Raw genomic sequence first — 24,135 nt, forward strand, 5'->3', positions numbered from 1 at the left:
GTAAATCATTATTTTGTGGGCTGTTGGTATGTTTTCTGCAGCATTTGCTTTCTAACTTTTCAATTATTTTTTCAGCAATTTACTTTTTCATTATTAGATGAATAATCAAATGTATTTTATCTTTTTTAATTATAGCACTTATGCCAGAGGATATGAGTGGTGCATGCTGCTCCCAACACGGTACATAAAAATCTGCAAAAATTGCTTGAGTATTAAAGTATTACATTTTACGCATTTATCATTCAAAGGGATCTGATGCTGATGGTACCAGCTAAACATCTCACCATGAGAATGAACTTTTTTTGTTGAAATTTGTGCAAATGTAAATGTTTAATGCTCAGAAAGTCTTCTGCCGTGTTTTTTCCTCAGCAAAACTGTTAGAAATAGCCACGTTTAATTTTGAACATGACGTTTGACTAATTTCCTCACACCTCTGACGATTAGATAGCGCTCCAGCCTGACCTGCTTTAGTGTGGAAATGCTGGTCAGCACCGAATGACCCTCCTGAGCAACCACTGTTATCATTAAGCCGTGAAAGTATTCGGCTGACCTCAGGCTAACCCTGCTTAAATTATTGTACCTTCCGGTGGTTCACATAGCAACGAGTTTCATGTGAGGACTGAATGCGCTGCCACAATGCAAACCTGTTGTTACTCAGAGGTATTATTCTACTTTTTAGTTCTGCTGGAATGTGAAGAGATTTGGCTAAAAGCGTTTAACAAACAGCCTCAAACTAACGTTCCTGTGGCCCCTAAAGACCCCATTTGTCCAAAAAAGACATTACAAAAGTAAGAAAAACAGAACTACTTCCATTGTGCTCCTTTTGTTTCTCTGAATATCTAAGTATCTGTTCATGGTTTGGGTGACCCCTTGCTCTGTGGGAGTTGCCCAGTAATGGAGGAGGAAAAGAGTACTTTAATGGAGCACAGTGAAAATATCTGGGGCTAATGTTGGCCCGGACAATATATTGCCAATTAACTTTATGCAGCCTGCAGTCTACATGACAAGCCGTGAATGAGGGTGACAAAGAATTCAGCTGCAGTAGTAAATCCTTTCAGATGTACTGACCCGTACTGTAAATGGACTTTTGTGGACCCTACCCCCAACAAATTTTAAACAGGAGCCCAGCAGTGTGTGCTGGTTAAAGGTGTCTATGTGGGTTGGAGTGTCTGTGTGTGTCCCCAGGCAAGTTGCTGGGAGATAATAGATCCTGCACGCCACGCACCTTTCTAGATAAAGACAAACAAGTGGACAGCCGAGACACAGACAGTGACAACCAGCAGCAGTTGATGCTTAGGCCACAAACCAATTTAGATAAAGAGCTAAAAGTGGATGCAAATAAGAAGTTGGAAGAAGTCCACTGTGGCAGATACTGAGTGCAGAGGGTTAGTCAGCTGCAACATAAAGACCCAGATGGAAAGGTGGTAAAGACATGTTAAAGTATAATGCAATAATAAAAAAAAAAACAGATCAGGAAGGGATGGATTGCTTCCTCCAGATTAGGTATCTTGTTCACCAGTGATGGAAGGACAGAGTCAGGGATTAATAAACGCATTTCTCCAGTCCTTCTTGGTGAAGAAAGAGCTGATCCAAAAAGCAAAGCCGTTTATTGATCAGTCTATGCTCCAACTTTCACCTGTGGTCATGTGATATGGACGACAAAAAAAAAACAGAGCTGAACTTAGCTTTTTCCAAAGGGCGACTAGGCTCAGCCTTTAGGATAGAACGAGCATGGTCATCCTGCAGGGCGCTCAGAGTAGAGCACCCGCTCCTCCACATTGAAAGCTGTCAATTGAGGTGGTTCTTGTATCTTATCAAAAATGGTACATCCGTTTGAAGGTCTTCAAGGTATGTCACACTGGGGGGTAGACCTAGTACCAGTTCCAGAACTCACTGGAGTACCACATATCCTTTCTAATCTGGGAGCACCTTAGGATCCCCCAGAGAGTATCCCTAGAATTCCCCTGTGTGACCTGTTATGTCTGTGACCAAAACTCATAAGGTGAAGACTATGGATGGATGAGTGTCAAGCTACATGAAAAGTTTGGTGTGAGATTTATGTTGAGGGGGGGGGGGGGGGGGGGGTGGTCCTTCTTGCTTACCAATAAAGAAAATGGGGTGTTCTGTGTCAACGCTGAAAGCAGGCTTGAAAAAAAAGCAGCATCTACAAAAAAGGCTGATCTGGTAAAACTGAGCTCTTAATGGACGGTGCAGTGTACAGATCGCCCATTTGGCTTTGTTATTTTTTTGCGTGAGAATTGTCATGTGTGAGTACATAGGAAGTCAGGAAATTGCATGTGTCTCATGCTCATTGTGTGAGACTTGACAGCTCTGGGGTTATAATATTTAAGAATACAGAATCTTTATTGTCATTATGTGTTACCATAATGACATTTTGGTGAGACACTGGCTCAGAATGAACTTAGATTACAGATAATACGCAGACACAACAAGACATAATGCTTTTTAAAATTCTTTTATAAACCCTGTGGCTCTTTAACAATACATACAACAAAGAAATGTCTGTGTGTGGGGATAGTGAAATAAATGATGCAGTAGGTGTAGTTAAAAGGTTTTGCAGCACTGTGAAATATGAAATACATCAGAAGGGGAGTAAAACATTCATTGGAAGATATGTTTTACTGCACATCATCATATGGCATCAATCTGGTTCTCTGGCTTTGGAAAACCAATCCCCTTCTTGCCTTTGTTTTCATACAACCAGATAGGAACTGTATCAAGTCAAGGTTGAATGAGGACCCAAAGAGAGAGTGTGTTACTGTCAAAATAAAATGTCATTATAAAGGAAGAAACTAACAAAAAGTTGTCGCGGGTAGAACAACTGGTAGAGCAAACAGGAGGTCAAACAGCAGGTTAATGAAGAAAATGTCAGGAAACCAGAATCCAGCGCATAACAACAGAACATCAGGTAGAGCAACGGAATACAGTAAGTCAGCGGAAGAAATGACAGGTGAGTAGTGAAAACCAGGCAGCTTAAATACAGAGGGTTGTGTGGAGAAAGTTAAGGCAGAAACAGGTGAGAGTAATCAGGTGGAGGTGAATGATCAGCTAAGACCAATGAAGACAAAGGAGCTGAGAGGAGGAACATAATGAAAAGGAACTGAACAGAGGAAAACACAGAGAAGAAATCTAACAGATAGGCCTAAAGCTTAATGATAGAGTCTGTGCTTGTTCCAGAACTTTCCCCAAGACCCTTTTTGAATAACTTATGCATGCGCAAGATGTCTTACCTAGGGTGACCAGATGTCCCGGATTTCCAAAGACAGTCTGGTCTTATTTTTTTCTACTCATGCCTTTGTCTTCTTCTCATAAACTTTTACGCAATTTGCTTCTTGCAACTGTCAGCCATGTTCAAAGTATAAACTGAGGGCAGCAGAGCTACAATAAACAGCTAATACAAAACCTAACTGCTAAGCTAACGGCTAAGCTAACTGGATACATAAACACTAGAAGGGCCAGCAAGTTCAAACTAACAAGGAACGTGCACATGACCGAGTCAGAATGATTGGCATGTGGAACAACCAATAGACAAAGCAATCCTCCTGTAACCTGAGGGAGATAGGGGGGTGAGGGCAGGACCACTCTGCCTTCGGTGTGAATGACAGGGATTGATCAGAGTTTTTACAGGCCAGTAGCTCCCCCAGAAATCAAATTTCTTAAACTCCTTTTTCTGAATACATAATGTATTGACTACTGTCAGGATGGAAGGAGCATTTCACCCAGTGATAAAAGTGTTTAGCTTTAATACAAAATGTAAAAAGAACACAAGAATGAACTAAAGGCATAATCCACAAATGTGTGAACACAAATGGAAGCTACTAGACAACATAAAAAAGTTAAGAAACAGACAAAAAAAATCAAAACTTAAACACCTGATCATGACAAACTGAGTCTGGTACCTTCCCCAGTTTAGCACTGGCACCATGGTAGAAAACTCATCTTGTTTAATTGTTGATTCGTAAAGTTAAGGTTCTAAATATATTTATTAAACTGCAAATTATTGACAAATAAGGCCAATAATTACAACAATTTAATATTACATGTTCTTGTTATAGGAAAAATGGTACACATTTAAAAACCTGATCTAAATTTTTAAGCTAAACTTTTAGTGTTTTTACATTATATTGCATTTATTTTCACAGCTGCACATATGATTAATTATTGACAGAATAAACCACATATTTTACTTTGCAATCTCCCACAGAAAACCAATCTGGGTACAGCTCTCGATTCAACAACAAAAGAAGTCCACTGTGTCTTCTAGAAAATCTTGTAACATTTTATTATTTTAATTTCAAGACTACATCAATTGTTTGACATAAAACACATTGCATATAAAGCACTGGAACAGATAAATTTATATTTGAGTAGTCTTAACTCAGAGATTTAAAATAATAATGTGTGGTCGAGCTAGCAAAGAAAAGCCAGAAGTAAAGCCCTGCAGGAAAGGAACTAGCCAGGCAAAATTAATATGAATGGAAGAAAGAGGAAGCTAAGTATGCTGGGAAAGTAAACAGTGATCTGCATAATCATAGTAAGTCTGGTGTGGGGGTCCACAAAGCAGTCGGTGCCCTCAGTCAAGGAGTCAACAAACTGGGAGGAAAAAAACAGCTAGCTAACCAGCATTACTGAAAAGGGTTAAAGAGACTTTATTCATATGAAGATCAGTGGAACTCTGATGTGTTTACACAGAGTCTTACTGGGTTAAACTGGCTAAACCTTAGCAGAGAGATATGCAGAAATGTAGAGATGACTCTATGGTTCTATCCTGTAAAGTTGTCCTGTTGATAAAAATACTCATCCAGGAACTTGCGATCTTGACCAGTATTTCTGGTTTGTTGGAAGCAAAAAGAAATGCAGCAGAGCAACAGAGGGAAACTATCTAATTTTGACATGGAAAACTGTCCTTATAGTAGTATTATAGTATGGTGTACATAGAACTCTGCTTTATAAGTATAAATGACAATAAGCATATCTTAAGTATAGATTATTCACGTCTATGGTTCACCATTACGCTCCATAGAAAATAGTAAATAATCCCATATCAACAGCTAATATGCGTTCAAAAAACTGATCCCAACTCTGTGTTGTTATAAGATATCTCAGTCAGGCCTATAGCTAACGTGCTTTTTTTTTCAGTTTCCCTTATTAAATGATGACTCGTACATACAGCAGCACTCCGCCACTTCACCAACTGCTAACTTGTGTCATGTTTTGAGAAACCTTTTTAGCTGTCATAACTAATTTATACAGCTGTGTTTCACAGCCTCTCTGGGTATTTTAGCAACTATTTTCACCTCCTCCAACAGAGCTTCACCTCTTAGGATGCACTGTGGGTAGCAAGTGACGTCAGTGTGTTGAGATCTATAGAGCCATGGTTCTCAACCTGCAATGCTAGTAGCACTCTTTAGTGGAAGCAACGTATTCTATTTTTTAAAGGTATTTATGAACACATTAAGTGTAGTTAACAACAGTGAAGCAGGAACCGTTGTTTGCTGATGGTCACCCGTGTGTTCCAGGTAATTTGTAAATCAAAACCTGGAATTGGCAAAAACATCTAACTCAACTCAACTATGTTTCAATTCCAAATTTGAAAACCAATCGGATTTGCTAAACATTGCACTAGATGACTTGGCTAATTATTACCAAAACAAGCTAATACCAGTGTATTAATCTGCACCATAGCAACATGTTCACTGAAGACGGCATTTTGATGGAGTTTGAGGTTGGTGTGAAATCTCCAATTGTACCCCTCTGAATTTGAACTTCTGAGGACCTTTCTGTCGCTTTTTCCAACTCAATGCTTGGAAATTTCCACCTCAAAGAAAACAAGGACCGTATAATTAAGCAATTAACTAATAAGTGCTGATGCCCGAGAATGTTTTTATTTAGCTTTTTTGTTTTCTATTTTTTATTTTCATTTTCAATAAAATGACACTGACCTGAAAGCTTCTGTTTTACCTCGTTTTTAAAACAGTCCAAAGATGGATGGAAGAGCATTGGAACTGTAGTATTTATTAAATGTTTGAGAACCACTGATCTTGAGAATACAACTATGACCTTGTCAGCAACCACATTGGGTTACCACCCACAGTTTTAGACCAGCGAGAAACATTCATCCATCCAGCTGGACTGAGATCAGCCTAGACAATCTGATAAGTACAATTACCTGACCCAATTTTCCGACCACAGATCAATTAGGGGGTCGGGCCATTACACTGTGTGAGGAACATAATTAGGCTGCTGGTTGTCCTTTTTTCCCCCTTTTTGTTATTTTTTCCATCAATATCCTAATCTAACAGGGTGCAGTCACGCAAAAATTAATGTCATTTAAAATCATCAGTATAATCTATTTGGAGTGAATGGGGGATAGGGAGGATAATATTAAGTAAAATATAATTAAATAAATTTAAAATAATTAGCTTAATTCGTTGTAGAATCATTAATTTTAAACATGCAGTTGACTGAAGAAAACAGATAAATAAATGTTTTAGCCTGAGATCTGTTTAATCAGTTTAATTAATTTTAAAAAAGTTCATTCAAGTTTTAATATTCCTGTGCAGTGAAACAAAGATCGTACGAGCACTTCGGTAAATGAGGCACATGAAGCAAACAGAAACATCTGCCGTAAACGAAATGTCCCTTTCTCTACTGATTTGTAGATCTTCATTTAAGCGATTCCGGCACACTCTTTCTGTTTCCAGTTTTATAAAATAAACGCACAAGTGGATGATGTTGGGAAAGGTCTTTGTTTGTCTCATATATTGATTTATTGAAAGCAGATGTGGCTCTTGTTTATTTCTTGAAAATATTCCATTCTCTTGGAGACTGTGGACCAAAGGTCAAACGTAAGCGTCACTCTTTATCTTGCATCAGTGCATTTGGGAGGCTGCTGCTCACCTTTCAGCTTTGTTGATGTTTTTTACTTAACCTCGGCAGCTTGGCCTGAAACATGAGGACAAGTTCAGGCCTAGAAGCTCATGCTGCACCTAGACTTCCTAACACAGTCACATTTGTAACCAACACACAGTCTTAGATCAGAGCACATAAACCATAAGAGCTTGGAGCATGAATCCAATTCCCTTCGATCTGAGTGAATTGTCCAAATGAATGGCTCAGAATTAAACTTCCGACATTTTTTCTCTTGCCGCAACTCAAGTGAATCACAGCAAATCAATCGTTTGCTCCTACAAATCTTTCAACTTGTGCTCTCATTTGCAACAACCATATTTTACAGAATGAACAAGCAATAGATGTGGCAGGAGAATCAACCCAGCTCGTATATTTATTTCATTCTCTGCCATTTTTTTTTACACTGGGTTAAATTTGAACAGTGGCCAGATTACCCCCTTGATTTAATTGCTTCCATATTTCTCAGCCTGAGTGAGGTAATACCATTTATTCGAGTGCGATAGGAAGCCAGCAGAGCCATTTTGTGTTATTAGCCATGCTTGAAGCACCCACTTGATTTGTGAATTTTCTGAATAGGGAGCTGTGTTGTGGGAAAATAAAGGTTCACTTTTCACGTTAAGAACATCAAGTAGAAAACAATGTGCCAGCATCAATCATAAATAAGCTGCTCCTGAATGTGAAGCAGCTGCTGAAATGTTTTAAGCTCCGATAAAACTAAAGGCCAAATCAGCTCGGACATATTTTAGATAATATGTCAGTCTGAAACCTTCATTCTGTTTCAAGTTCTTACTGTTTCCATACATGCTGAACTGGTTTCCCACGAAACACATCACATTACTTCAGTGCTGTAAAAGTTTAAAAGTGTTTACAGTATTACAATAAATAATTCTGTAATACATATTGGAATATATATAGAACATAAAAATGCTAAGTGATTAAAGGGCAATCATTTACTAAATCAAATGGAGTAATATTGTTTGTCTGAGATCAAATGCTAAGGCATGCTAATAATAATAATAATAATAATAATAATAATAATAATAATAATAATAATAATGGCAGTAATGTTTCTCATTATTTAATTTAATTACAATTTATGTAATTTAATTCAAAGCGCAATTCACACAATTTAAAGTTACAAAACAGGGTTTCCTTCTGACAAACAAAAAATATTTTTAACAGAATTTTATGACTGACTTCACTTTAGTTGATTTTAATTTATTTAGTTTGTGTGTTCAACCCCAACCCTCCTTCCCAGTCTGGACCCTTTATTGTCATGGATTTGGAACAAAGAATGAAATGTGGTCTGAAGTAAGAGCTGCTCCGTGCAAAGTGGGATGGATGCCTTCTTTTCTTATTCGGTTAAATATTTTTCAATTCCTTCATAGCACACATTGTTTTTAGACATTTGTCTGATTTGCCAATCAAAATATTAGTAAAAACAAACAAAAAAACAACAACAAAAATATAATAATGTTAATCAGAGCAACACTTTGCAAATTTATTTAACTTAAAACATTATGTTTATACATACAGGCATTTTCAGATTTGTTGTCAAATTAATAAAATCATTTGGTTTCATAAATCTCAATCATTATTAATTCTACATTGGTGCATGAGCCTAATTTCCTTTCTCAACTTTAGGGATGAAAAGGGGCAGAATTTAACCTAATTAATATATTGCTTGCGATAAAAACAATGCTTTCTTCAGAGCTAAAAACTGTCTTTGAGTTTGGAAACAACACAGTAGGTCCTAGTGGTCTAAGTTCTAAAATTAAACCAGAATAAAAAAGGTTAATCTTTAAGAGCAATTCATTTTCTTTGCTTTAAGCACTATATCCCAAGCGCTATTTATTTCAGTTTAATTCAAGTCAGTTTATTTATATAATACTAATTAACAACACAGGTTGTCTCAAGGCGCTTTACAATTATAAAAAAGTCACTAATTACTGCTGTCAACTGATTATCATTTCTATATTGCTCATATGATTTTAAAGAAAACATATATATAATCAGTTTAATTAATTTATGGCTCTCTAATTTTGTGCAAACAAAGTTGTTAAATAAAGAATAGAAAATATGATAAATCAAAATTTCTAAATCTAAAGTTGAAATTGAAATTGATTAAACAGTAAATAATTTGTCTTTATTAAAAAGATTTGACAGCAACTGTCTATCAAGCACTGCAACATTACAACTTGTACAAAACGGTGTAAGAAAATAGGTAAAACTGAATAAAAAAGTAACCGGTTTGATTAGGATCAGAAGCTCAGAAGAACAGCACTAAGAAGCTTAAAGTGACACTTGAGTCAGTGATCTGATGCTGGGAAAATCTGAGTGATCAACAGCCACAATTTTAAAAAGCATAATATAAAAATGCAAATAACGAGAAAAAAAAGAAGCTATGGCATTAAGAATGAAGGTCTGTGAAATTCATGTTTAACTTTAAAATATTTAACTAAATATTCTTTCATTTTACTCCCATTTTGTCATTTTTTGGTCCTCATTTCCATCTCCCAACACTGAGCTAAAATTACTTCAGGAAACATGTCTAAATGCTCTGCTGCTTATGAGTGAGCTGGATATCAAATTCTCATTGTAAATGTCCGCATATGTGTAGAAAAAGGGGCACACTGGATGTTGATATGTATTTGTCTGTAATGATTATGCATTTGGTCCCCAGAAAGCAATAAACCCTCAGCCAGGGATCTAAATCTACGCTATCAAGATTTGAGCAGGCAACAGTCAGACTCCCTTTGTCCAACTCAGCATACATCATGGAGGAGGAACTTGTTTCATCCACCAATAAACATTTTAATGTGTGTGGTCACAGAATCTTGTAGTGATAAATACTCCTGGAACAGCTCTCATTAAACCTACTCTAAAACATTTCACAACAGACTGTGTGGTCTTGTTTAGATCTCTCGATGAAATGATAACCATGCAGCTGGAAAGTGTGAACACATTGCACACACTGTGTACCATAGATGGAGGTAAAAGGTATCTTCTACCTGCATTAGATCAGATAATTGAGTTCCAGCGCAATGCGCTAACAACAGTAAACACAATCAGAGCTTTTAAAGGTAAAATAAAACCAAAAATGCAATGAAATGGCAACATAATTTTCAAAAGGATGGCTCTGATTTTCATGTGAGGTTCTGTGAAGTTACTATCAGGAATAGCTCCCCTAACCGCAGTTAAAATGTGTCACGTCATCGTGAGTTTATGGAAAAATGAATAAATTCTCAGAGCAGAGAAAAGCTAACAGCTTGTCTAACAGACTCCATTCTTCGGGTGATTTAAACATTTTCATATATATGGCATTTTACCATCTCCACTTTGAAACTAATGTTAAGTTTGTCCCTGATTTCTCATCCAAACATATTCTGTGTTACTATATTAAGGTTAAGCTGCAGGTTCCTGAGTGTATTGATCCTGATCCAGTCTAATCAGCTGAATGTTGTTTCCCAAACAACTAAGGGATGTTGCAATGCCTAGGAATGTACAATCTTTAACAACAATGCAGAAATGGCAGCCTACTGCAGAATTAAAACATTTCTCTCGTAACAGGGAAGTTTTTCAGTTGAGAAACAGCAACAAAGGTCTCATGTGAAAATGTAGACAATTGTTAGCCTCTAAACTGGATCCTAGAGAAATGAACATCTTCAGTTTGAGCTGTTTTAAACAGCTAAGATTAACTAAAACATGGTGGTCTGTCTGATTAGGTGCTCAATCAAGCAAATCAGAATTATTAATTTTATATGTTTTGGTCTTTCTGATGTCACAATTTGTCTCTAATTATTAATTAATGTTCCAACAATTTAAATTATTTCTAAACAGAATTTTGTTTTAATGTGCTCATATACAAAACCATTCCATCTGTGGAGAACTGTATGGAAACTTATTTATCCTTTGTAAAAAAATATTATAAATACTTTGATATTGTGAGACATGCTGAGAATGCTGTGCCAGGGGATTCGTTGCCATCATCCACAGGTCTTTGGGTTTTCTTTCGTGTCTGCGTTTTGACCATTTTCTTATGTTCTTGCAATATTCAGTTGTTAGTTTTACTACAATGGTGTCACATTAGCTCATTCCACTCTGTTTATATCTTATTTTATTCTTGTGTTCTGTTCATATATTTGGATGTATTTCTCTTAGGTCTCTGTTAGTTTTTTCCCCTTGGTTTAGCAGTTTTTTGTCATAGTTTGTCCGTTTGTGTTAATTAGTCTCCCATCCACAGCATCTCTGCTTTCTCACTTGCATTCAGTGCCATTCCCCACTCCTCCCTCAATATATGAGCTTATCGGTTGTCGTTGTTCTTTACTGGATGCTTCCATTAATCCGATTCACTGTCCGTTACATTACTTATGTTCTATGACCTGCTCTCCCTGTGATTCCCCCTGTATGTTCTTCTTATTCATCATTAAAGTACTCCATCTTACCAGTCTGCCTCTGCACTTGAGTCACTAGAGTCAACCCACAATCATGACTTATTGACTCTTTTCAACTTTACTATTGTAATTAATATTAAATACTTAAATAATGCACAGTGCACTGCTGAAGATTCCTAGCTGCTTTTACTGGACGTCTTCCCTCTTTTTCTTCTCTGTGCGACCTTCGCCATCGGCTTGTTGTAAATGGTGGCCTCTTCTTAAAAAATCCTTATGTACATCGGAGAACATTCAAAGAACACAAATCTACTTTAGATATTGAACAGGTGAGTAAATGAAGGCACCTTTTTTCCTGAAGCCCAGTAGCTGGAGATCATTAAAAACAGCAAATTAGCATGAGGTTAGAAGAAAGAATTCGGCATATCTCAGATATTCTGCAACGGCACCCAATCCTCCTCATCTTTCCTGCTACCCCTCTCACAGCCTTGTTGCAGTTTCCACATTTCAAACTCATTCTTAATAACCAAGTCTTAATATTTACTTCTTGCTTTTTGAGCTGAGGCCAAGCAGAAGCATGGAGCAATGCATGTGTGTAGGATGGTGGAGGGGGCAGGAACCAGTGCTCTCATTAGTTCTCCAGAGTGAAACAAACAGTTATCCTTTCATGCATGTGTGTGTGTGTGTGTGTGTGTGTGTGTGTGTGTGTGTGTGTGTGTGTGTGTGTGTGTGTGTGAGATTCCATCTAATGGGCTGAGTCAAGGTGTTGTCACACGTCTCTGCTCCTGAGTTCAAATAGTTGAAACTGCAACACAGCTCACAAGATGATAAGCTTGTCCTTGCACGGCGCTCAGCTCCGCTTAGTGTCAAGCCACTCGCTGCTGTCACTCAGCACTGAGACATGAACGGGACTGGAGGTAATATGTCACTGTGTTTCATTTGTAACTAAACAGTAAATGTAACTTGCTATAGTAAATGTTTCTAAAACAAACAGGAGAAACTACTTGCTGTAACCAGGTAACAAGCTGTCTGCATATTTGAGTGTCCAGCATGTCATGTCAACAGGCAGAGTTGTGTCCAACGCAACAGGATCTCCGTACCACATGTCCACTGCAGATGCATGGCAGATTTCTTTTCTCTTTTATCTCCTTTTCACCCTGCTCTGCAGCAGAAATATAGCATCGCCCGGAGGATTAGACAACAGTGCATTCCTACACGATTCTTCTCCCTAAAGCAGTGAGCACAGTTCACACAGCTGTCCTGGTTCAGCATCCATGATCTGAGATTTGAGTTGAAGACACTTGGCTTCTTGCAGATCTTTTTGATGACAGCTCTTAAAGCTATTGAATAAAACTTGAATAATATATTTTTTACATTTATTAATTTAAAACATCACAGATTAAACAAAGATATTTTCTTTGACAAACAATGCAGTAACACACTCTTCTAAGATGTCCAGAACACAAACTGATTCTGACATTATATTGTGGTTAATATTGAAGTTTACACAGGAATCATTGGAAAATTTAACATTTGAACATTAAATTACTGTAACAGGTAGATAATGTTTTGATTTTGCTGGTTTTCTCCTACACTACTGGGGTTTTCATTTAACCCATTCCCAGGTTCACGCTGTTGGGTTAAAAACGACAGTTACGTATGTAACTATGGTTCTATGAATCCCTGATTACTGGCAGAGGGCAGTGCTGAAAGCACTGAAAGTTCCCTTTGAGCACGCGCCGTTCGAGTAATAGTACCAACAGAGTCACACCTGTGACAGATCGGATCTTTTCCTACAGAAACTTCTCACAAATGCAAGGATTCTGAGTGACAGAGAAGCTCTGGCGATCATCCGAGATTCATAGAACCATAGTTACATACGTAACTGTTGTTCTATTTCATCACTCCTGACCACCAAAGAGCGTTGCTGAAAGCACTGAATGACTAATACCAACTGTGTCACAAGGAATCCTGAGCACATACCTCAATGGGAAGACCCAGAGGATCCTTGTTGAAGAATCTGGCCCAGCGGATGAGGGGTGGCCAAGCTGACGTTGTAAAGCCTGGTGAGAGTCCTTGGGGAAGCTGTTGATGCAGCAGCCCATAGGGTTTCTAGTGAACTTCCTTCATAACTGCCCAGGAAGTGGAGACGCTCCTGGTAGAATGGGCCTTCACACAGACAGGCAAGGGACAGCGTCCTGCACTGTAGGCGTGGCTGATGACGTCCACAACCCAATGGAAGAGACGCTGTTTAGAAAGAGGACAACCCAACCTAGGACCTCCATAACAGACAAAAAGCTGTTTTGAGTGTCTCACACCTGTTTTAGTAGGAATGTTTGCCTCCAGAGCCTCACTGGGCACAATAACTTAGACCTATTTTCAGTCTCACCTGATAGAGGCTGAAACCGAGCCAACCTCAATGGCTGGTTACAATAGGAACTGGGCAATACTTTTGACACAAATGCAGTGTTTGACCACAAGGTAATCCCTGAACAGTCCGGATTCCATTCGAGACACGAAGAATTGATGGATAGAGCATGTAGCTCGCCAATCCTCTTAGCTGAAGCGATAGCCAACAAAAAATCTGTCTTGCATGACAGCCACCTGAGGTCTGCCTGCGACAAAGGCTCAAATGGAGAATGGCAGATCCCAAACTGGTGCCCGTTGAACCAATGGCGAACGCAACCTACGAGCGCTGAACAAAAAAGAGAAACTAAATTATGGCTCCCCACAGTACTGCCATTATCTGCAGCATGATAACAAGAAATTACTGCAACAAATACCTTAATTGTCGAAGGAGAGCAGCTCTTATCAAGAAGGGACTGGAGAAACTCCATAACAGTGGGCACCAAGCAGAATATGGAATTTTTATTGCGGGCAGAACACCACTGAGAAAAAGATGCCATCTGTTTCCATATTCCATATTGCTGACAAGTAGAGGGTGCCCTGGCACTCAAAATGGTGTGATTGATGGGATCTGAACACCCAGTCAGCTGCAGCCCAAGCCTCCCAGTGGCCACATCCACAGAGGATCGGGGTGCCATATCTGTTCCCCCAACTGAGACAGCAGATCCATCCTGGTCGAAAGACACCATGGGATGCTTCAACACAGACTCCGTAGCAGTTGACGTGTTGGCCAGAATGGAGCCACCAGCAACAACCTGTGGCCCTCTGTAAGAACTCTCTGCAGAGCAGGCCAAATTAGTGTGAGGGCTGGAAGAGTATACAGGAGGACCTGAGACCAAGGATGAGCCAGTGCATCCTGGTCCAGTGCGCCCGATGCCCCTGTAAGGGAAAACCATAGGAGACCATCAGTCAATTCCTTCGAGGCGAATACATCCACTTCTGCCTGGCTGAAGAGGTTCCAGATAATGTGCACTACGTCACAGTGAAGAGACCACTCTCCTGGAGCAGACACTTGTTGTGATAGAGAGTCTACTACCTGGTTGTGCTTCCCAGGTAAATAGACCACCCGCAGGGTGGACAGAGAAGGTGAGGCCCATTCCAAAAGGTCCCTGGACACTTTAAGGAGCCACGCTGATCTGGTGCCCCCTTAGTGATTGACATGGTGGACCACAGAGGTATTGTCCGACTGAATCAGAACATGCCTGCCCTCTAGGACAGACAGAAAGTGTTTCAGGGCCAAATGTGTGGCACCCAGCTACAGTAAATTTATGTGTGCGAAGCGGTCCTTTTGACACCATCAATGATATCCACACAGTCCCCCAACCTGTTAGGCTGGCATCTGTTGTGACCACCTCTCTGCAGCACATCATTCATTTCATGGGAACACCCCTGGAAAATATCCCCTGTCTCTCCATGGAGTAAGGAAACTGCCTGCCCAGGTTGAGTTGACTTACAGAATGAAGTATGCTGTCCACTCTGTGAATAGATGGACAAGCTCGCATGGAAGTGGAATCCAAAAGCATGCAGAGAAAAGTTGTAGTCTGAGATGGAATTAGGCAACTCTTCCCCAAGTCGACTTTGACGCCCAGCCGGGACATATGAGCAAGTAGGCGGCCTGTATATCGAGAGGCACATGCCTGAGAAGGGGTGCAAACAAGCCAGCCATCAATATAGGGAAGAACCCTTACACTGGATGCCTGCAGGGGAGAGAGGGCTACTTTCACACACCGAGTAAACACCCTTGTGGAAAGGGAGAGATCGACACTGAATCGCCAGTGGTGACTTCAGATGGCAAACATGAGAAAGCGGCAGAAAATGTGCCGCAACAGGCACATTAAAATAGGCATCCGTCAGATCTACTGACGTGAACCAATCCCCTCTCGCAATAGCCGGAAGAACCTCTGATGTTGTCAACATGTGAAAGAGCAGCACCTTCAGGTACTGATTGAGTCTTGAAACCCAAGTTGGGATGAAACCCGCCTTTGTACTTCAGCACGGCAAAGTACGTCAAATAATAGCCCTGTAGAGGATCCACTGCTTCGATTGCTCCCTTGGCCAGGAGGGCAGAAAGCTCCTAGTCTAGGGCTCAGATCAGTGATTCCAGTCATCTTGACCCGGTGCAAGACGAGGGGCCATCGTCAGAACTGTAGCCTGTAACCATGGGTCAAAGTGGCAACCACTCATGGATCCACAGTGTGAGCAGCCCAATAACTGAGCTGCAGATGGGAGAAATATCCAATGGCTGAACAGGTGACATAGATCCCCTAGGGGCCTGGGGGAATAGCAACTGGAGTCTTCAGCCCATGTCTGCTTGGTTTGGTGGCGGATTGACTGATGAAAGTCCCCTCCAGGTCTCTGCTGTACATCCTGAGGGTAGACAACACCAGACCTACCAAAACCCCAGCGCTTCCAGGGAAGCTGAACCAAACAACTCTCCTGGCACCTCGGGAACACTATTGAGAGTCCTCTGACATGTTTCAGTCAGAGTAGACTGTGCCAGCCAGACCTGTCGACGAGCTTGAACCAAGAATGACATCAGGTGGACAAGTTCTCTGGTCATTAGTGCAAAGGCTTCTAAGCCTGCATCACTTAACTCAATTGCTGCACATGCACTACCAGCATCCTGAAGGGATGCAGAGAGGGCAAGCATGAGGTGCGCCAAGGAATAGTACGTGCTCCCATGTTGTAAGCCCTACAGAGGAAGTCGTCTGTAACATGGTATTGAGTCCATGGACACCAGACATCTTGACACAAAGCTTCATCAGGTGACACAATGAGGGAGGCAACAGCAAGTTCCACTGTGGACAAGCAATCCAAGCCTGCCCTGGCTGAGTCATGCACAGCCACCAACACACAACCATTTGTAGAGAGACGTGAAAAGACCTGGGTTCCGCCACAGGCATGCAACTCCCTCAGGTACTCCTCTGATGGAGGGACAGAATTGGGAGTAGGAGCCTGTCCGTGCCTGAAAAAAGGCACTACCAGGTGCATACTCCTCCCCTTGCAGGATGTCCAACTGAAGCCTGCCCAAGGTCGTATGCATGACATACCGCATGGAGCCGTCAGCTGACTCACCAGCTAGGCTCTGAGGTGATGAGAGCGAGCCAGTGTGACATGAATATGCCCCCTCCTCATCCCTAAAGCAAGAGGCTGATGCAGCCAAAGACAAAAACACGATGGAGAAGAGGGCCTAGCTGGTGCAACGTAGGTCTCTCAGTGATGTGCCTGAAAAAGAGATCTCATCTTTGCCAATTCTGCAGACAACCGCTCAACCCTCGTGGAAAGGCCCTGGTCAGATTTTCTCTTAGAAGGGGCCACTGTAACTGGGACCTTGTGGAAATGCTTCAAACACCGAGGTGGAGCCACCTGCCCAGAGGGCGGAAGGTCAGCATCACACTGAGGGTGCAACTGGGACAACCGAGCCACCCTAACAGCATGGAGCATGTGACTGCAGATTATGCAGGAATTCTCTGATAGCGCCTCCACTAGATGATCCTGCCCAAGGCAGAGGTCGTGATCATCATCATCTGCCTGGTGAGCAACCCCACAATCCATACAACAGTGGGAGCCCTCCATGTTCAACCAGCTGCTCAAACAGGGTTTCACCCAAACTTAAATTAGAGAGGCTAACACCGTTAGCAGACTTAGACAAAGTCGGTTAAAATTCGGAGAGGGGACAAAACCCCTATTGTCACCAATTATAGCTTTATTATAAACCAGGAGCAAACACCTTGAGCTCGAATACAACTTTAGACAACAAGGTTGGCTAAAATCGGGAGAGGGGGCAAAACCTCTGCCGCCACCAATTATAGACCCAGGAATGCAAACAATGTTAGCTGTATTCGGACCAAAAGGTCGTCTAAAACCGGGAGAGAGGGCAAGAACGCTGACAAACTAAGGAAAGCTAACACTGTTAGCTGTAATATGACCAAAAGGTCGGGTAGAAATGGGAGAGGGGGCGTAAACACTGCCATCACCAAATTTAGCTCAACAACTAACGGCGTTAGCCGTAATCAAATATCGATTATAATGTCTGCCGGAACTGGGAGAGGGGGCGAGAATGCTGCCTTCACCAACTGTCCATCACCAATTATAGACAAACTAAGGAAGGCTAACACAGTTAGTTGTAAACAAACTCGTACCAGACCATTAGGTCTGGTAAAATTGGGAGAGGGAGCTACAATGCTGCTGTCACCTCTTGTAGCTGTACAACAAATTAAAGGATGCTAACAACGTTAGCCGCAATCAAACTTTGGTCACGAGGTTGGTGAAAAAGGTGGCGAAAAATGTATCATAACCTATCATTATAACCAAACTAAGGAAGGCTAACACCATTAGCTGTAACCCAACTCACAAGCTTTCTATAACAGTGTGCGTTACCAACACCATAACCACAAGCCGAGATGGATGAGGAACCGCTAGCAATGTCTTCACCAAAAGATGGCGAACCTATCATCTAGTAGTCCTCCAGCGAGGAAGAGACTGTCGCAGCCCGAGGAGGGTGAAACAACGCAAGCTCCAGCCAACAGGCAATACAGAGTCTGACAATGGAATGGGGGTTAAAGGTATTTCTGCAAGCCAAAGCCATGCAGCGAACCGTACGTGAAAAAAAAAAGAAACAGAGATTTGTCAGGATTTTGTTTACCGATGAACTTCAGGACACACACACAGGACTAAAAGTTTGAGAGTCTTTATTGCAAGGTTGATGGGTGGAGGTCTGATGAGGAGCTGGTTGCACCGAAACTGAGTGAAGGTGATGGCAGGAGCTGACGGCCCGGAGACAGAGAGTCCACACTTGCTAGGTGCTGCTCGGCTAGCAGGCCTCATAGCACTCAGGTTAGCAGTTCATTTGGAGACACCAGGGCACAGAGCTGAGCTTCACCAGGGCGGCTAGTCAGGTTAGCAGAACTTGAGAGACACCAGGGCACAGAGCTGAGCTTCACCAGGGCGGCTAGTCAGGTTAGCAGAACTTGAGAGACACCAGGACACAGAGCTGAGCTTCACCAGGGCGGCTAGTCAGGTTAGCAGAACTTGAGAGACACCAGGACACAGAGCTGAGCTTCACCAGGGCGGCTAGTCAGGTTAGCAGAACTTGAGAGACACCAGGACACAGAGCTGAGCTTCACCAGGGCGGCTAGTCAGGTTAGCAGAACTTGAGAGACACCAGGGCTCAGAGCTGAGCTTCACCAGGGCGGCTAGTCAGGTTAGCAGAACTTGAGAGACACCAGGGCACAGAGCAGAACCTCTCCAGGAACAAACAGTGAACAAACAGTCTTTAGAGTGACTGACAGGACTAACCTTAACAAAAGGAACAAAACAAAGCTTCCAAGGCAAACCGGGGACTGGCATGGAGAGGTGTGGGATGATGATGACGGCCCAGTGCTGAACTAAAGACAGAGGGAGGTTTAAATAGAGAACTGACAGGTGACACCAGGGTCTGACTAATTAACCAGCAAATGATCTCAGGTGTGACTGACTGCTGAGGAGGTGAGGTGAAAATTGACAGAAAATAACTGATGACTGAAAACTAACAATAAATAAAGTCAAACCTAACCCACAAGAGATGAAAGAATGAAAATAACAGAAAAACAAAGCCAAACCAAAACTCAACCATGACATTACCCCCCCCTCAAGGCCGGACTCCGGACGGCCTAAAATCAAACAAAACAAACTACAAAGTGACCGAACCAGGGTGGGTGGAGGGACGGCAGGATGGCGGGCAAGAGTCATAACCAAGCTGATCTAACCTGGGTGGGTGGAGGGAAGGTAGGATGGTGGGCTAAAATCAAACCAAAACTACCCACTAGGGCGAACTAAAAAGGATGTCTAACAGATGCTGGTAGGCAAAACAAAAGATGTCTAACCGACGTTGACAGGCGAACAATCGCCACAAGGCGGAACAGGCGTACGACAACGCCAGAGGGAAGAACAGGCGTACGACAACGCCAGAGGGAAGAACCGGGCGTACGACAACGCCAGAGGGAAGAACCGGGCGTACGACAACGCCAGAGGGAAGAACCGGGCGTACGACAACGCCAGAGGGAAGAACCGGGCGTACGACAACGCCAGAGGGAAGAACCGGGCGTACGACAGCGCCAAAGGGAAACCCGCCGGGGCGTGAGGAAAACGCCGGGGCTGGGGAAGAGAACGTCGGGATATGAGGGAAGCAGGAACATCTAAAACGCCTAGGAACAAGAACGGAGGGCGTACTTACACGCCGGGGAACCGAGAACAGAGGGCGTCCTAACACGCCGGGGAACCGAAAACAGAGGGCGTCCTAACACGCCGGGGAACCGAAAACAGAGGGCGTCCTAACACGCCGGGGAACCGAAAACAGAGGGCGTCCTAACACGCCGGGGAACCGAAAACAGAGGGCGTCCTAACACGCCGGGAACACTAAATCTAAACGCTAGAAATCTAAACACCAGGGAACCAGGAACAAAGGGCATCCTAATACGCCAGGAGACAAAGGGCGTTCTAACACGCCAGAAAAACACGAAATCTACAGGGGTCAGAGGACGTCCTAACACGCCAGGAAACAAAAATACCAGGAACTAAGGGCGTCAAAATTCCGGAGAATGGAGGGCGTCAAACACGCCAGGGGACTAAGAGCTAGGGGGCCAAAACAAAACTAAGAAGCGCTGGGAAACTAAAGATCTAAACCAAAAACTAGAAAACCAGGCATGAACTAACCTATAGAACAAAACCAGAAGAACTAGGGTAGGGACAACAAAAGAAAAACCGAAGCAAAAAACTAGAAAAATCAAAATAAAACTAAAAGAAACTAGGAAAAAGAGCAAGACGTACAAGAGAAAAAAAAAACTATAAAACTAATGCAAAAACCAAAACAAAGAAACTAGGACAGGAACGGGTAAACTATTGTAACACTAGATAACTAAAGCTAGAACAAAAACAAAAACTAAGAGAACAAGGCAAAAAACTAGGATTCTAAAGCAAACAGAAATAACCAAAGCAAAAACCGGAAGACTATAGGCAAACCTGAAACACCAGAACAGAGGTGGAAAAACAAACGAAAATAGAAACTCAAGTACTCTAAGAAAAAACAAAGAACCCCTTAAATAACTCTAAAACCCCCAAAATCCTAAGTAATCAAAACTGAAATCGAGCCCAAAAATTAACAAGGCACTGGCCTTAAGGGCTCAGGCAAAAACGGCTGCTAAGCAAAAAGAAAAGTCTTCGTGGAGGTCGTCCTGGACGAGGCAGGCGGCGGAGCAGCATCGCCCGACTAAACCCTCGAGGAGGGCGGCCCCGACGAGGCAAAGTCAAGCACCCCGGAGACCTCGGTTGGCGGCTCCGGCCGAACAGGAAAGTCAGAGACGGGCGCCGTGGTGGACGGCCCCGACGAGGAAGAGTCGAGCGGCTCGAAGTCCGCAGTCTGCGGCTCCGGCCAAACAGAGAAGTCAGAGGCGGGCGCCGTGGTGGACGGCCCCGACGAGGCAGAGTCGAGCAGCTCGAAGTCCGCAGTCTGCGGCTCCGGCCAAACAGAGAAGTCAGAGGCGGGCGCCGTGGTGGACGGCCCCGACGAGGCAGAGTCGAGCGGCTCGGAGTCCGCAATCTGCGGCTCTGGCCGAACAGATCAGTTGGAGGCGGTGCCAAGCTACAGGTCTCGGTGGAAACCGAGGCCAGAGGCGGGTCCTCCTGGACTTCCTCACGAGGCTTGGGCGGAGGCAGGTCCTCCTGGACTTCCTCACGAGGCTTGGGCGGAGGCAGGTCCTCCTGGACCTCCTCACGGGACTTGGGCGGAGGCAGGTCCTCCTGGACCTCCTCACGGGACTTGGGCGGAGGCAGGTCCTCCTGGACCTCCTCACGGGACTTGGGCGGAGGCAGGTCCTCCTGGACCTCCTCACGGGACTTGGGCGGAGGCAGGTCCTCCTGGACCTCCTCACGGGACTTGGACAGAGGCAAAGCGGCTCCCTCGGAGGCCTCGGCTTGTGGCGGAACAACTCCCTCGGAGACCTCGGCTTGTGGCGGAACAGCTCCCTCGGAGGCCTCGGCTTGAGGCGGAACAGCTCCCTCGGAGGCCTCGGCTTGAGGCGGAACAGCTCCCTCGGAGGCCTCGGCTTGAGGCGAAACAACTCCCTCGTCGACCGACGGGTCTGTTTTAGGCGGCACGGAGCTTTCGGCGGCAAGCAGAGCGGAGCTTTCGGGCGGAGACTGAACCAACTCTTCGGTTACTTCGGGCTGTGACGGGCAACAGGCTTTGGCGGGCAGCGGCGCCGGGCAACAGGCTTCGGCGGGCAGCGGCGCCGGGCAACAGGCTTCGGAGAGCGGCGCCGGGCTACAGGCTTCGGAGAGCGGCGCCGGGCTACAGGCTTCGGAGAGCGCCGAGGTTGGAGGCGGATCCTCCTCTTGAACCTTGACGGACCCTCCGCGCCGGTGGTTCTGCTGTCTTCGCCGGGAGGGGACAGATGAGGAATCCGAGGCAATCTCGGGGGTGGCAGCTGGCCAGCAGGGCAGAAAGTCGTCTCGGTCTCCGTAGTAGAACTCCCACAGCTGGCTCTCCTTGATGCGTGGGGGTCTGCTAGGTGGAACGATGTGCTTTACTCGAGGGGCCAGCTGTGAGTCATGGAGATGATGACCGAGACGACGAGAGGCTGAGCGGCTTCCTTTCCCGGGCTCTGAAGTAGCCGTTACCACACCCACTTGGACCACCAGGGGAGTAGAGTTGGCCCGGATCGGTGGCGCAGGGTTCCGGGCAGAAGCCATCCTGGCGTACCTTTCCCTCATCTGACGTTGGCACATCTCTAAATATGCGATGATTTCCGGGTCGTCAACTCCTGCAGGTAAGTCCCGCATGGCGCCTGAGTTCACCTTGTGACTGGGCCGTACTGTCAGGATTTTGTTTACCGATGAACTTCAGGACACACACACAGGACTAAAAGTTTGAGAGTCTTTATTGCAAGGTTGATGGGTGGAGGTCTGATGAGGAGCTGGTTGCACCGAAACTGAGTGAAGGTGATGGCAGGAGCTGACGGCCCGGAGACAGAGAGTCCACACTTGCTAGGTGCTGCTCGGCTAGCAGGCCTCATAGCACTCAGGTTAGCAGTTCATTTGGAGACACCAGGGCACAGAGCTGAGCTTCACCAGGGCGGCTAGTCAGGTTAGCAGAACTTGAGAGACACCAGGGCACAGAGCTGAGCTTCACCAGGGCGGCTAGTCAGGTTAGCAGAACTTGAGAGACACCAGGACACAGAGCTGAGCTTCACCAGGGCGGCTAGTCAGGTTAGCAGAACTTGAGAGACACCAGGACACAGAGCTGAGCTTCACCAGGGCGGCTAGTCAGGTTAGCAGAACTTGAGAGACACCAGGACACAGAGCTGAGCTTCACCAGGGCGGCTAGTCAGGTTAGCAGAACTTGAGAGACACCAGGGCACAGAGCAGAACCTCTCCAGGAACAAACAGTGAACAAACAGTCTTTAGAGTGACTGACAGGACTAACCTTAACAAAAGGAACAAAACAAAGCTTCCAAGGCAAACCGGGGACTGGCATGGAGAGGTGTGGGATGATGATGACGGCCCAGTGCTGAACTAAAGACAGAGGGAGGTTTAAATAGAGAACTGACAGGTGACACCAGGGTCTGACTAATTAACCAGCAAATGATCTCAGGTGTGACTGACTGCTGAGGAGGTGAGGTGAAAATTGACAGAAAATAACTGATGACTGAAAACTAACAATAAATAAAGTCAAACCTAACCCACAAGAGATGAAAGAATGAAAATAACAGAAAAACAAAGCCAAACCAAAACTCAACCATGACAAGATTAAGATGATGTTAGACTATAGGTTCTGACTGGTCATCCGATGTGTCACAGGTGTGACTCCGTTGGTATTATTATTTGAACACCACATGCATGAAGTGAACATTCAGTGCTTTCAGGACCGCCCTCTGGTGGTCAGGAGGGATGAAATAGAACTGATCCAATTTGCTGCATCAGAGAAGGGACTAGAATGACCGTCATTAATCCTCACAGACGGCCTTTTTGCACTGTACAATGACCTAATCAGAAGTCACTGAACCTCTGTCACAGAATGGCGTAAGAAACAGTCAGACGTAAAAATTATGCTGTACAATAATGTTCATCTCAGCGATGTTGTATTAAAATTTTTTTTTTAAATAAATAAAACAAAACAATAGTGAATAACTCTTCAAGTTATATATTGGAGATTGTTAGAATGACATACTGTATCTAGCGCTAGCCATGTTAAACATGCACTTTGACCAAAAAAGTCAATATTTCACAAAGTGTACATTTAAACTATGTTTAAGCTTGAATCTGATAGAGAATCTGTGGAGGCAGCTCAAGATTAGGGTGATGGCACGGAGCTCTATCAGCCTCAAAGACCTGCAAAAATCAGTGAAATACCAGTGGAGCAAATAAAAAT

The sequence above is a fragment of the Fundulus heteroclitus genome, unplaced genomic scaffold (assembly GCF_011125445.2).
Source record: "Fundulus heteroclitus isolate FHET01 unplaced genomic scaffold, MU-UCD_Fhet_4.1 scaffold_157, whole genome shotgun sequence".
In the NCBI taxonomy this organism is placed as follows: domain Eukaryota; kingdom Metazoa; phylum Chordata; class Actinopteri; order Cyprinodontiformes; family Fundulidae; genus Fundulus; species Fundulus heteroclitus.